At 44.3% G+C, this 14,428-nt stretch overlaps 1 protein-coding gene and 1 pseudogene across 3 annotated transcripts in view; one reads left to right on the top strand and one right to left on the bottom strand.

Moving 5' to 3' along the window:
- Window positions 1–1,621, bottom strand: part of RAD54L2 (RAD54 like 2) — an 88,079-nt gene extending 86,458 nt beyond the window's left edge. For 2 of the 3 annotated variants that reach the window (XM_029244049.1, XM_029244051.1), the window contains exon 1: window positions 1,438–1,621. The gene's annotated coding sequence lies outside the window, so the exon portion shown is untranslated. The remainder of the gene's footprint in view (window positions 1–1,437) is intronic. The other variant, XM_029244050.1, reaches the window with a different exon arrangement.
- A 411-nt stretch (window positions 1,622–2,032) lies between these two features.
- Window positions 2,033–13,267, top strand: LOC114907600 (annotated as a pseudogene).
- The last annotated feature ends 1,161 nt before the right edge of the window (window positions 13,268–14,428 follow it).

The raw sequence follows: 14,428 nt of genomic DNA, 5'->3' as shown, positions 1-14,428 counted from the left end.
AGTGAAGATAATGTCCTGGGAGAGTTAAAATGACGGTCACTAAGATTTAACAGATTTAACGTAATGACTTCACGGTAGTAGGAGAAAATGAAGTTTAGGGATATACAGAACTTTTACCAACATGAACTGTTAGAGTTTTCACATCCCTCTCTAGAGTTGCATACATTAAACAATGACACATAAATTAGTGAAAAGAGGCTCTTAATTTAGATTTAGAATTGGACTGAAAAATCCCTAGAATTTATATATATTATACTGTCTAAGTTTGTCTATCATCATAAACAACAGCCATAGTGCTGAAAAGAAAGTATGAGTCACAATTCAAAAACAAAGGAGAAAATAAATGAACAGAGGAAAGCTTTGGATCCAAATACCACAAAGAAATTCTTTACTTAAAACACTGTCAATGACAGCTACCATTCTGACTTGGAGTAAGAAGGAATGGTCCACACTGTCTTCTATTCAGGAACAAACTCAATTCAGCCCCCAAACGCTCCTTCCAGCACCATCTACCTCAGTGTCCAGCCACCAACACAGTCAGCCACATCCACTAGCAAGGGACAGGAATTCTAAGATCTGAGTCACCCCTCCCCCTCAGTAAGAGGTCATTCTCTATCAGGAAGCCCACTCTGCAAAGGCCCCTTGTTCATCTCACAGGCTGCTACCACCATGGCCCACAAAAAGCTAATTCTCCAACTTCAGCAGCCTACCAACCCTACTCTATACTCTCCAATTCACAACTCCGGCTTCACCCTAACTCCAAGGTAGCCAACACTACTCACCGAGACATTCTTGCGACAAGTTCCCTACCTGAGAACCACTCAACTCCAGAATGCTGGGCCCTGGAGAATCCAGCCCTTTGCTCAACTCCCCTGTGCCCAGCTGAGCTCCTGCCTTTCCAGGAACTAATCACCGATTACCTCAGAGAAGCTAAATACTCAATACTCTTTCTCCCCAGTCTGATCCCGGTCTGCCAAGTTCACGGACCTGGGGGCGTGGAGGGGGTGGGGAGGAGGGCAGGGAGAGACGCATCTCGATTCGCCTTAGGGACCAGGCACACCAAGGCCCCTAGAATTCCAAACGCATCCTCCCCGCAATCCACCCGCTATGGCCAGCCTCCAGGGCGTCTGCATCAGGCGCTAAGAGCGCACGCCTCTAGAGTTAAGTCTCCGTGCCCCTATAACTCCTTTTCCCGGCTACAAAAATTCTAAATACCAAGCCAACACGGCCCCGGGTGGAGGCGAAGACCCCCGCCAAGCCTCCGGCCACTGGAGTTCCCTAGGTCGGATCCAGCGCCCCAAGGCCTGGGCGGCCGGGACCCGCTTGCTGACCCAGGCCGCTGAGCGCCAGGGGCCCGGGCCGCGTCTCCACTCCGCCCCCATTGTTGCGGGTCCCGGCGGCCCGAGCAGGGAGCCGGGGGCCGGCACCCGCACTCACCTCCCGCGCCGCGGCTCCGGGCCGCGCCGGGCCCGGCAGGGCCGAGTGGCCGAGCGTTCCTCTGCGCCCGCCTTGGCAGTGCCTGCGGCAGCGGCGTCTGGGATGGAGGGAAGCAGCCGGCCAGGCCCGGGCGCCGCAGGCTGGCTCCGGCTGAGCGTCGGTCTTCTCCTGCGGCGGCGCTCGCAGCCTCCGCTGGCGGTCCGCGCCAGAAAGCGTCCCCCTCTCGGCCCGCGCGCCCGGCCGCCCGGACGGGAACATGCGCCGCCGACAGGAAAGTTCCGCTGAGAGCCAAGCGGAGGCCGCTGTTGCCCCGCGCCGGGTGGACAGCGATTCCTCCTCCCTCTACAGAGCCGTCTATGCTACAGATAACTTTTTTCAGGCATGAATGAGGCACGGAAATCTCAGGCCGGAAACCTAGGAATGGTTTTAGTGGTGGGTCCGACAGAATGGGTTTGCACCCCGCTAGCCACCAGAGAGGCACGTTGACCAGTCAGTGCTTCAATTGAGCCTCGGTTCCTCCTCATTCCTCACCGGGGGATAACCCTGGAGGCTTGTTAGGATTGGATGAGATGATGGAAGTGCCTGGTGCGGAGATATGGGGCTCAACACTGGGGATCGGTCATTGCTGATGCTGCCAATGATGATTGCTACTACTGCTATCGCCTCCTACAGAGGTTAGGCGCAGCTCTCAGGGACCCCTGAAATTGATGCGCACCATGTAATTCTAGGTTTTACCCCCTCCCGTCCGGTTTCCTGTTAACTGAAGCTGGAAAAAAAGTGGAGACAAGAAAGGGCTTTCCTGATCACTGACACTCAGGGGGAAGTTAAGGATGCAGGTTCTCCTCCCTCAAGTTGGGAATTACTGCCATGTGGGCTCCAGTTAACGAGAAGAGTGAACTGTGTCAGCTATCTTCACTACAGCCCCAGGTTCCCTTCCTCCTCCTCCTCCTTATCCCAAGAAGTGAACATTGACGAGATGATGAAAAAATTCTGAAAGTGGGTTCTGTTTTCCTCATAAAATCAAGAGGATAAAAAAATCGTTTCTCAGACCTCCCTGGTGGCTCAGTGGTTAAGAATCCGCCTGCCAATGCGGGGGACACGGGTTCGATCCCTGTTACGGGAAGATCCCACATGCCTCGGAGCAACTAAGCCTGTGCTCCACAACTACTGAGCCTGCTCTCTAGAGCCCGTGAGCCACAACTACTGAGCCAGCGTGCCACAACTACTGAAGCCCACGTGCCTAGAGCCCGTGCTCCGCAGCAAGAGAAGCTACCGCAATGAGAAGCCCGCGCCCCGCAACAAAGAGTAGCGCTACCCCGCTCGCCGCAACTAGAGAAAGCCCATGGGCAGCAAAGGAGACCCAATGCAGACAAAAATAAGTTAATTAATGAATTTTTAAAAATCCTTTCTCCTTCCCACTTCCTTTTTCTTCTGGGCCTTCACACCTCTAGATATCAGTTATTTTTTGGAACAAATTAAGTTATACAAATACAAGTGTGTGTTCCCAAACTATCCATGGGGATTTAGATCTGCAGAAGGTGCTCCAAAAGTATCACAGCTTTCACATGTCCTTAGATTTTCCATTCTCACTTAGCCCCTTGGCTTTTGAGACTCAGGAAATTTTACCTTGATACCCTTCTCCCTTGTCTGAAGAGACTTTCCAGAAAAGCTCTGATATCAGTCACTTGAACCTAAATTAAATTTTGTCACTGTGTCACACATGTATACACATGGATTTCCATTTACATTATCCTCTGGAAGGAAAGGGCTCAGCTGGCTAAAGACATTTCGGTAACCATTTGGAAACAGCAGGTTCATAGATAGAAAGCAGCATGCTCAAAACCTCTGGAGGCTCTCTGCTCCCTCAAGTAAGGGAACTTCATCCTATGATCTTAAAGGACAAAGGATGCCTCAAAAGCTGGTTCACTTTTCTCAGAATCCTGAGATCACCTGAGGTCCGACCCCTCCCTGCTCCACATTTTCACCAGTTGGCTTCTTAGCTTGGACTACCCATGTGACACATAAAGCAGATTTGGTCTCAAGTGTTGAAGTAGGTTCAGGTGAGAGCCCTAAAGATGACCAAAGTGAGGAGAAAGAGACCAGTGAAGCTGGGCAGAAACTTGAGAGAGCAGTCTTATTGTTTATCTCCCTCCCCTCTCCCAAAAGACCCAGTACACAACTATCAGAGACACCCACACTTACCTGCCTCCTCTGTTACTGAGGTTGAGCAACAAGGGCCAGGGCTGGCTCCCCTGATGATGGAAGCCTCCCAAGATGCCATTGCCCTTCTGTGACATCACTGCTTCCTTGCCCTCTGGGAGCTTCCCTGACAACTTGAATGATGTTATGCCCTCACAATCACCTTTGGGAATCATGCTACCCCCCAATTCACTAGTAGGAAAGTGGGTTATATTAGGGAGGAATCCTTAGAGTGATTTACATGCATAGCTGCCTATTGATGGCTCTGCCTTCAAGTGCGGTTTAAAAATCTGGGGTCTTCCTGCTGGGATTAGAGAAGACTCACCAGTGACTTGTTAATCAGAAACTATAGCTCGGCCTTCTTCATCACTGTGAACCCACACCTGGAAAAACACCCTCTTCCTTTCACCTGTTTAACCTCCTCCTCATTCCATGAAAACCAGCCCAGTCCTTCTTCCACCAGCCACATTTCCAACCCACTCCTACTTCTGGATGTCAAAAAACATGATCACTCTGAACCAGGTTCCAAGGTGACAGATAGTTGTTTTACTTTCTTTGACAGCCATCCTATTCTTTATTTTTTAATTTTTGGCTGCGTTGCGTCTTTGTTGCTGCGTGCAGGCTTTCTCTAGTTGTTACGAGCAGGGGCTACTCTTCCTTGCGGTGCACGGGCTTCTCATTGCAGTGGCTTCTCTTGTTGTGGAGCACAGGCTCTAGCCGTGCGGGCTTCAGTAGTTGTAGTGCACACACTCAGTAGTTGTGACTCGCGGACTCCAGAGCACAGGCTCAGTAGTTGTGGTGCATGGGTTTAGTTGCTCCACGGCATGTGAGATCTTCCCGGACCAGAGTTCAAACCCGTGTCCCCTGCATTGGCAGGCAGATTCGTAACCACTGCACCACCAGGGAAGCCCAGCCATCCTATTCTTGGGATGTTTTTTAACTTACACCTTGTACACAGCTTCTCTTATACTAGATTATAATCTCTGGGAGGCTTGAAAAAAAAATCCACCCCAGCATCTATTGAAGACCTGACAAAGCTGCTGCATTATAAAATTCCCCATTCAGCAATTACCTATTGGGTACCTACCTTGTACCAGGCACTGTGCTGGATGCTGGGGAATACTAATAAGACGTGCCAAGCATAAATGTAAGCATTTTAGAGCTATTAATGCATTTGATCCTCACATCGACATAATGAGGCATGTATAAGTATCACCCCACTTCAAAGATGGAAAAATTGAAGCTGGGACATAAGGGGTGGGGTTTGAGTACAGGACACTCTTATAACCATGCACTGAAGTGAAGAACTATACTCAAAGTTGAGCTTGGAGTACTCTGGTCTGTAAAGTGAAACTAATAAAAACCCATCCCATCTGGATGTTCATTCAGACATTTGTTGTCCCCGAACTGTATTTCAGATGCTAATCTAGCACTGAACAAGAGATTATAGGTCTCTGCCCTAAAGTAGCTTACCTTCTAAATAGGGGAGACAAATAGTAAAAAATAATTTCAAATTCTAATAAGTGCTGAAAAGAACATAAAACCAGAGACCTGTATGGGAGAGAGGCTGTCTAGAGAGGGAAGAATTGGGTAAGACCACCCTGATGAGGCGACCTGTGAGCTGAAATCTGAATGCCAAGAATGCTAGAGAGAAGCATGTGAAGACTCAGGGAAGGACAATTCTAGGCAGAAGGACCAGAGCTCAGGAGCAGCATAAGGTTGGGTAAGAACCACCAGATGACTGCTCTGGAGAGTGGAAAAGTAGCCTGTAGCTCTGCTCCCAGATTTCATGGTCTTGAAGGGATCAATTTCAGGGGTGGTCCTGGGAGGGTGTGAAGGATACTGCTGATCAACTTCTAGGGAAGCAGCACAGATTTACTGTAGTACCTGATAAATGACCATGTACATTTGCCAAGACAATAGACAGATGTCATAGAAACAGATGCTTTTAAAAATTTCTACAGAGAATAATTCCATTCTCTCCAAGAAAAAGAAAGATATCCAAACTGAAAAAGAAATAAAATTATTTCTGTTCACAGATGACATGATCTTATATGTAGAAAACTCTAAAGAGTCCACACCAAAAAATTAAAAAAAGTGATAACTAATAAATGAATTCAGCAAAGTTGCAGGATACAAAACCCACACACAAAAATCAGTTATGTATTCATACACTAACACTGAACAATATGAAAAGAAATTAAGAAAACAATTCCATTTACACTAGCATCAAAAAGAATAAAATACTTGGTAATAAACTTAAAGAGAGAAAAAAACTAGTACACACACACAAAAAAAAAACCTCTAAAGTGTTGCTAAAAGAAATTAAAGATACAAATAAGCAGAAAGTCATTCTGTGCTCATGGATTTTTAGTACTACCCAAAGCAATATACAAATTTAATGCAGTCCCTATCAAATCCCAACATTTTTTGCAGAAATATAAAAATCCATCACAAAGCTCGTATGGAATCTCAAGGGATGCCATATAGCTACAACTGTCTTGAAAAAAAAAAAACAAAAAAACAAAGCTGATTTAAAAACTTACTACACAAAACTACAGTAATCAAAACAGTATGGTACTGGCATAAAGACAGTCATGGAATAGAATAGAGTCCAGAAATAAACTCTCACATATAGTCAAATGATTTTTTTAAATAAATTTATTTATTTAGGGCTGAGTTGGGTCTTTGTTGCTGTGTGCAGGCTTTCTCTAGCTGTGGCGAGTAGGGGCTACTGTTCATTGCTGTGGGCAGGCTTCTCATTGCAGTGGCTTCTCTTGTTGTGGAGCATGGGCTCTAGGCTCACAGGCTCAGCAGTTGTGGCTCACGGGCTCTAGAGTGCAGGCTCAGTACTTGTGGCACATAGGCTTTGTTGCTCCATGGCATGTGGGATCTTCCCGGACCAGGGCTCAAACCCATGTTCCCTGCGTTGGCAGGCAGATTCTTAATGACTGTGCCCCCAGGGAAGCCCTAGTCAAATGATTTTTGATAAGGATGCCAAGATCATTCAGTGGGGGAAAGGACAGTCTTTTCAACAAATGATGCTGGGAAAACTGGATATCCACATCCAAAAGAATGAAATTAGACCCTTTCCTTACACTATATACAAAAATTAACTCAAAGTGGATCAAAGACCTAATGTAAAATCTAAAACTGTAAAACTCTAAGAAGAAAACAAAGGGGAAAAGCTTCATGATTTTGGATTTGGCAATGATTTCTTGGATATGACACCAAAGGCACAGACAACAAAAGAAAAAATAGACAAATTGGACTTCATGAAACACCACTGTACATCAAAAGCCACTATCAACAAAGTGAAAAGGCAACCCACGGAATGGAAGTAATATTTGCAAATCATGTATCTGATAAGGAATTGATATCCAGAATATATAAAGAACTCCTACAATTCAACAACAACAAAAACAAGCAAGGCACTTCAAAAATGGGCAAAGAACTTGAAGAAGATATACAAAGGAGATATACAAATGGTCAATAAGCACATAAAAAGATGCTTAACATCACTAATCATTTGGAAAATGCAAATCAAAACCACAGTGATACACCACTTCATACCCATTAGGACAGCTATTATAAAATAATAATGTAAAAAAAAAACCCCAGAAAGTTACTAGCGTTAGTGAGGATATGGGGAAATTGGAACCCTTGTGTGTTGCTGACGGGAATGTAAAATGGCACAGCCACAGTGGAAAACTAATGGTTTCTCAAAAAGTTAAACATAGGATTACAAAATGATCCAGAAATTTCACTTCTAGGTATATACCCCAAATAATTGAAACTATGGACTCAAACAGATACTTGTATGCCAGTGTTCATTGTAGCATTATTCACAATAGCCAAAAGGTGGAAAAAACCCAAGTGTTCATCAACAGATGAATGGATAAACAAAATGTGTTATATCCATACAGTGAAATGGTATTTACCCATACAAAGGAAAGAAATACTGATACATACTACAACATATTGAAAACAATATGCTAAGCGAAAGAAGCCAGAAACAAAAGGTCACATATTGTATGATTCCATTTATATGAAATATTCAGAACAGGGAAATCCATAGAGACAGACAGCAGATTGGTGGTTGCCAGGAGCTAAAAGGGGTGGGGGGGAGAACAATGGAGAATAAGTACTTAATGGGTATGAGGTTTCATTTTGGGGTGATGAAAATGTTTTGAAATTAGATATGTGATTTCATAACATTGTGAATGTACTAAATGCCACTGTGTTGTTTATTTTATTGAAATATAGTTGACTACAATGTTGTGTTAATTTCTGCTGTACAGCAAAGGGATTCAGTTTTACATATATGTATATATATATACATACACTCTTTTTTAGTAGTTCACTTAAAATGGTTAATTTTTTGTTACATGAATTTTACCTCAATTTAAAAGAAACTAGGGACTTCTCTGGTGGCGCAGTGGTTAAGAATCCGCCTGCCAATTCAGGGGACACGGGTTCGATCCCTGGTCCGGGAAGATCCCACATGCCATGGAGCAACAAAGCCCATGTGCCACAACTACTGAGCCTGCACTCTAGAGCCCGCTAGACACAGCTACTGAGCCCACGTGCCGCAACTACTGAAGGCCACGTGCCTAGAGCCCGTGCTCTGCAACGAGAGAAGCTACCGCAATGAGAAGTCTGCACACCAGGACTTCCCTGGTGGTGCAGTGGTTAAGAATCCGTCTGCTAATGCAGGGGACACGGGTTCAGGCCCGGGGAAGGGAAGTTGCCTCAGAGCAACTAAGCCTGTGCACCACAACTACTGAGCCCACGTGCCACAACTACTGAAGCCTGCACGCCTACCCGTGCTCTGCAACAAGAGAAGCCACCACAATGAGAAGCCCGCGCACCGCATGGAAGAGTTAGCCCCCGCTCGCCACAACTAGAGAAAGCCCGCACACAGCAACGAAGGAAAAATAATGAATAAATTTTTTTAAAAAAAGCCCGCACACCGCAACGAAGAGTAGCTCTTGCTCGCCAGAACTAGAGAAAGCCGGCGTGCGGCAATTAAGACCCAACACAGCCAAAAATAAACAAATAAATTTTAAAAAAAAGATTTAAAAAAATAAATAAATAAAAGAAACTAAAGCTCAAAGAGGTTGAGTTACATGAGATCTCATAGCTGGTAACTGGTGGAGTTAGAATTTGAACACAGATCTAAGAATATATATAGTCACAGATCTAAGAATATATATATATATATATATATATATATATATATATACTCACGTTGCACAGTGAGAAGACAAAGTGTTTACTAATGTATAGGTAAATGACTGTTATGCTGGTGCTTTTCTGAGAGTAGGTTCCAACAAGGGAGTAGGGATGATGCCTTCCAAGTAGTAGGTGATCAATACACATTTTTCTGAATAGGGTGGGAAGAATGGTCCCCACTTACAGACTCCGAGGTCTGTAGAGACCTTGGAAGTATCTGGGAGGGGCTGAAACTTCCTCTAAGCAGTGAGGGGTTCTTCCTTAGGGTTGGTGGTAGAAAGGCAGAGGCAGCTCCTCTCACATTCTGTATGACCTTGGACAAATCACTTAACCTCCCTGAGATGGGTTCTTCATCTGTAAAATGGGAATAACATGCTTGCAATGGTGAGAAAGAAATGAGAAAAATGGCTATAAACAAACTTTCAAAGTGCTAAACGTATGTGCAGGTTTATTTCGTTCAGAGAAATTTTGGCCAACATCTTTGCTGTTTTAAGTCAATTCCACCATCTCCTTCTAGAGGAATTATTAGCTCTTACTTCTACATGAGATCGGCTGGGATTCCCCAGACTCAGCTGCACTTTTGCAATTATCTTGGTGATAGCACCTACCTCATGCTTATTGGAATTGTGTTTGACTCTTCCAGATGGGACCAGATTGGTCCATCTCAGTAGCCTCAAAGTCTGGTACAGGAGTGGGTTCCATGAACATGTATTGAACAGAATATTAAGAGTTGTCCACAGCCCCCATTTGCCATGAGGGGATTCAGTTTCAATTAAAACAAAACAAAACAAAACCCTGGGGATTTTTTATAGAAAGATGAAAAGCACACAGGCCCTGAGGCTCCTGGAGGATACAGACACACAAACATAATTATAATACTGTCTTTTTTTTAAATTACCATATATATTTTTTAAATTAATTAATTAATTAATTTTTGGCTGCATTGGGTCTTTGTTGCTGAGCGCGGGCTTTCTCTAGTTGTGGCGAGTGGGGTAGCGCTACTCTTCATTGTGGTGTGCGGGCTTCACATTGTGGTGGCTTCTCTTGTTGTGGAGCACAGGCTCTAGGCATGTGGGCTCAGTAGTTGTGGCTCACGGGCTCTAGAGAGCAGGCTCAGTAGTTGTGGCGCACGGGCCTGGTTGCTCCGCAGTATGTGGGATATTCCCAGACCAGGGTTCGAACCTGTGTCCCTTGCATTGGCAGACGGATTCTTAACCACTGCACCACCAGGAAAGCCCTATAGTACACTTTTAACTCCTGTGAGAACCAACTATCAGCAGAGGTTCAAAGGAGGAAACATTTTGTTCGACATTCCAGGAGTCTAATCTCCCCTTCAGCTACTTCTTACACATTTCTAGGCCTAACTCTATTCCCATAACATCACTCAATGTATTGTTCATCACTGGGTGCTCAGTAACATGTGGTTGCACCAATTCAGGCCTCAGGGCCACCATTCCCTCTTGCTTAACCTCTACTCCCAGTTAGTAAACTTACTCTGCTTAAGGCCTGGCCCAAACGTCACCTCTTCTGTGATGCCTCCATGAACCTGAAGGCCAGTCCTTTCTTTGGGCTTTCTTGGCACTTCATTCCACAAATGCTTATTGGGCCATTCTGTTTCAGCCCTGTAGACAGAGTTATACAACTTCACCTCTGTCCTAAGAGCTTGTGCCCATTGGGGGAGGCAGACCAATAGAAGGCAGTTACACCACTGCAAAAGGGAAAACACAGGGTAAATACCCTAAGGGTCGCAGGAGACACCTTTGGTGTCTACTAAGCCATTACTCCCCTGTCCAAAACCGCCCACCTACTCAGGAATGAGGCTCATAGAGTATGTTTGTACTATGCGTCAGTTCCCTAGCAGTAGCTGATTGGCCCAGGGAGAATACCTAATTACAATTGGATTTTATGGCCCCAAAACTTGGAGTCAAGTTTCAAAGGTGCAGAGAGCTATGAAGTAAACAGTCAGAGGGCACTGGGCTGAGAGTCCCAAAGGAGAAAGGGAAGAAAGGACCAGGGTTCCCGGCTGTGGAGTCCAAAAAATACCCACCTCCTTTCTCTCCTTACAATCAGGTCCTTGTTTTGCTTAAAGGAGCTTCAGGGGCTTTGGATATCATCACAACAGCCCTAATTCAGACAGGATTGGCCAGGCAGGCTCCCAACCTAGATTGGGGTGAAAGGAGAGAGGGAATAGGCAAGTCAGATCAGGAGCAGAAGTGGGAGTTGGGTGAAAGATGGATAAGAGGATTCTGAGTAGGGGGAACAGGATAGGTAAAGGCCAAGAGGAAGGAACTGCATGAGTAAGATACAAAGAAACAAGGCTAGAGATATGACCAGGGGTAGGGTCACACAGGCTCTTGTAAGTCACATTAAAAGTTTAAGACATGCTTAGGTGGAAGGCTGTGGGCTTCCTGGGAGAGCTAACTCACCCCTGTGTCTTTTCTTTCTCTTGCTCCAAGAAGAGCCCTGTCTGTACTTTGCTACCTCTTGGAGTCTCCAGAGGACACATAGGTGGAGAGGGTTGTGTGAGGAGAGTTATTTGTTTTTTTCTGTGCTTTCCTTCTATCCAGAACTCCTCCTCTTCCTGTGAGGCCACTCTTGGCTGTTCCATGAGCTTTCTCAGAAACAGGCATAAACAGTCTTGAGTCTCTCTTCTGTCCTCCTGGCCGGCCTTTTGTATTCCACCCTTTCTCATGTCTGCACTGCATGGATGAGACCCTGGCTGTTTTTCTGCTCTGTTCTGGCTCTCCATGGAGCTTTGGGCCTGAGCTTTCGTGAGTTCTCTCCCCTCAGTTTCCTCCTGCCACCAGCTCTTTGTGAGTGACCGAAACCGTTTTCTTAAATGTGACTCTCCAAGAGGAGAAACCGCTGGCTTTACCCATATGAAACTTGAAAGCACTTTAAATAAGGTGCCACCCCCAAACTTTAAGGGAGTTAAACTAATTTTTTAAAAAGATTCGATGTCTCGTTCATTCTCCTGATGTAGCTATTGACATACACTTCACACTGGAGTGTCTGAAATTGTGGTGGTCCTAATTTATAGGATTTCTTAATTAAAATGTCTGCCGAATAAATTTGGTTTTTGTTTTGGAAAAAAGAAAAGTTTAAGACAACTTACGTTTGAAATTGCACCACAGGTGTAGGTTGGGGATCACACCTGGGGGTAACAGGACCTCTACAACGGTCCAAGCAGGAAACGTTGGTGAACTAAACTGAAGAGGGGGGTACAAATGGACAAATGGAGTCAGAGGTGTTTAGGAAATGGCATCTCAGGTCTTGGCAACTGAAAATGGGGTTAAGAGAAGGGAGGAGTCAAGGTTGACACCTGCCTACCTGGGGATGCCTTTTATGGAGAGGGGAACTTACCTGAGAAGCAGAGCTAGAGGGGGTGTGGTTGTTTAGAGTCTCATTGCTCAAACCATGACCAGAACAAACAGCCTGGCCTCCCTGGGAGCTTTTGATAAATGCAGATGCTCAGGTCCCAACCCAACCTATCACAATAAAGTTCAAGAGGCTCTCACTGATTCAGTGCCTGATGAGTTGTCAGTGCTGGTCCCTTTGCTTGTCTCATGCCTCGTTCTTTACCCAGTTTAATCTTTCAGGGACCACTGGAATTTTAAGCCCTTCAGCACCAAAATTTGTAAATGGAGATCCTTGGGTTTCAGGGGTCTGTGAAGACTGAATGTGTATGCAGACTCTGATATGTATGGACAGTTTTCTGGGGAAAGGACCCACAGCAAGGTAAGGACCTAGAAGATAGAGAACAGAAAAATAGAGAAAGTCAATGAAACCAAAAGTTGGTTCTTTGAGAGATCAGTAAGACTGGCAAACCTTTAGCTAGACTGAACAAGAAAAAAAATATTCTAGTTATTAAAATCAGTAATGAAAGTGGGAGTCCGCTCTGAGGGTTCTGAGCCAACAGCTTCTTTGAGGGAAGAAAAGAAGCCTCGTTGGAGAGAAGACGGAGGGCCGGAACAGCGCCATCTCCGCCAGCGTGTGCAGGGCCCTTTTCACTGGGTACTGCATTTACTTCGACCGCAGGAGACGGAGTGACCCCAACTTCAAGAACAGGCTTCGAGAACGAAGAAAGAAACAGAAGCGTGCCAAAGAGGGAGCTGGACTTTCCAAGTTACCTGACCTTAAAGATGCTGAAGCCGTTCCGAAATTCTTCCTTGAAGAAATACAGCTTGGTGAAGAGTTACTAGCTCAAGGTGAATATGAGAAGAGTGTGGACCATTTGACAAATGCAATTGCTGTGTGTGGACAGCCACAGCAGTTACTGCAAGTGTGGCAGCAAACTCTTCCACCACCAGTGTTCCAGAGGCTTCTGACTAAGCTCCCAACAATTAGTCAGAGAATTGTAAGTGCTCAGAGCTTGGCGGAAGATGATGTGGAATGAGAAACAAATGTCAACATAATAATCTCAATTTAAAAATATTTTTAAAATCTTAACTTGGAAGATGATCAGCTCTGGGGGAGTAAGGGCAAATAAGCTTGTTATGGACTGTCCTACACTGAAATTTACCAAAGTTAATTTTTACTTTGTGTAGATCCATTTGTCTGTTTTATTTATTTTTCCCAGTGAAAAGTGTATTTTGATAGAGGTTTTCATTTTATAAATACACTATCAGTTACTGAAATATGGATTTTATTTATTCCTAAAACGTGCAATTAGAATGTACATATAAAACATCACATTACTTACATTAAAAATACCCAGTGCTCAGTTTTGAAAGATAGGCCAAAAAAAGTGTAGAAGAACACTGAAGAATGTACTTTTTTTTTTAAGCTAGTACAGTTCGCTATACATCAGAAAATTGGATGGAAACTTGATTGTGTATTAACTGAGCATTAAAATCTTAAGAGATTCTTTCTTGCCATTTAATATCTTACATATGTATAATGTGCTGCTATGCTATAACAACAACTTCACCCCCACTTTTGAACTGTTTTGTTTAAATCAGTGGGCCTAATGTGTTCCGGATATTTATCTTCTTGTATTTTAGATATGTGTAGTTGCAAATAGCACCAGGAATTAGATCTGTATACACCCTTAATCTAGCTGAGTAAGCTTCGCCAGTTAATGTCTGCCCTCATTTATAAAACGAGGGAATTGGTCTGCTAATTCAGCTTCTAATTCCTTTAGTTCTGTTTAGCATTTTCATATCCCTTTTTCTGAGGGATATATCTGTTTGGGCAACCAGTTGCATTTTTTTAATACTCTGAATTTTGCATGCTTGCCTGACTTAGTATTTCTGAATTGATTTTTTTTATTTTTTAAGGTATAACTTGTGTTGATTTTCACTTAAATCATGGTACTGTCACTACTTTTGTAAATTAATCTGAAATTTAACTTTCAAGGTAACTGGGACAATATGCTTGTAAAAGTGTGTGTTCCCCTTTGCTTTTATCATCAGTGTACCTCCTTAATCCCCTTCCAGCCTGATTCACTTATCTTGTTATGAGAATAAGGTGTAACTTTGTGGCTGAAGACTTGCAAAGAATGAAGATAATTCTCAAAATAGTGACATTATCTGAAGCCACAGATTCAGTATCAGAC

This window comes from Monodon monoceros, unplaced genomic scaffold (genome assembly GCF_005190385.1).
Source record: "Monodon monoceros isolate NGI ecotype Baffin Bay Population unplaced genomic scaffold, NGI_Narwhal_1 Super_Scaffold_3, whole genome shotgun sequence".
Lineage (NCBI taxonomy): Eukaryota > Metazoa > Chordata > Mammalia > Artiodactyla > Monodontidae > Monodon > Monodon monoceros.
Note: the sequence above shows the minus strand (reverse complement) of the source record. Positions and strands in the feature narration are given on the sequence as shown.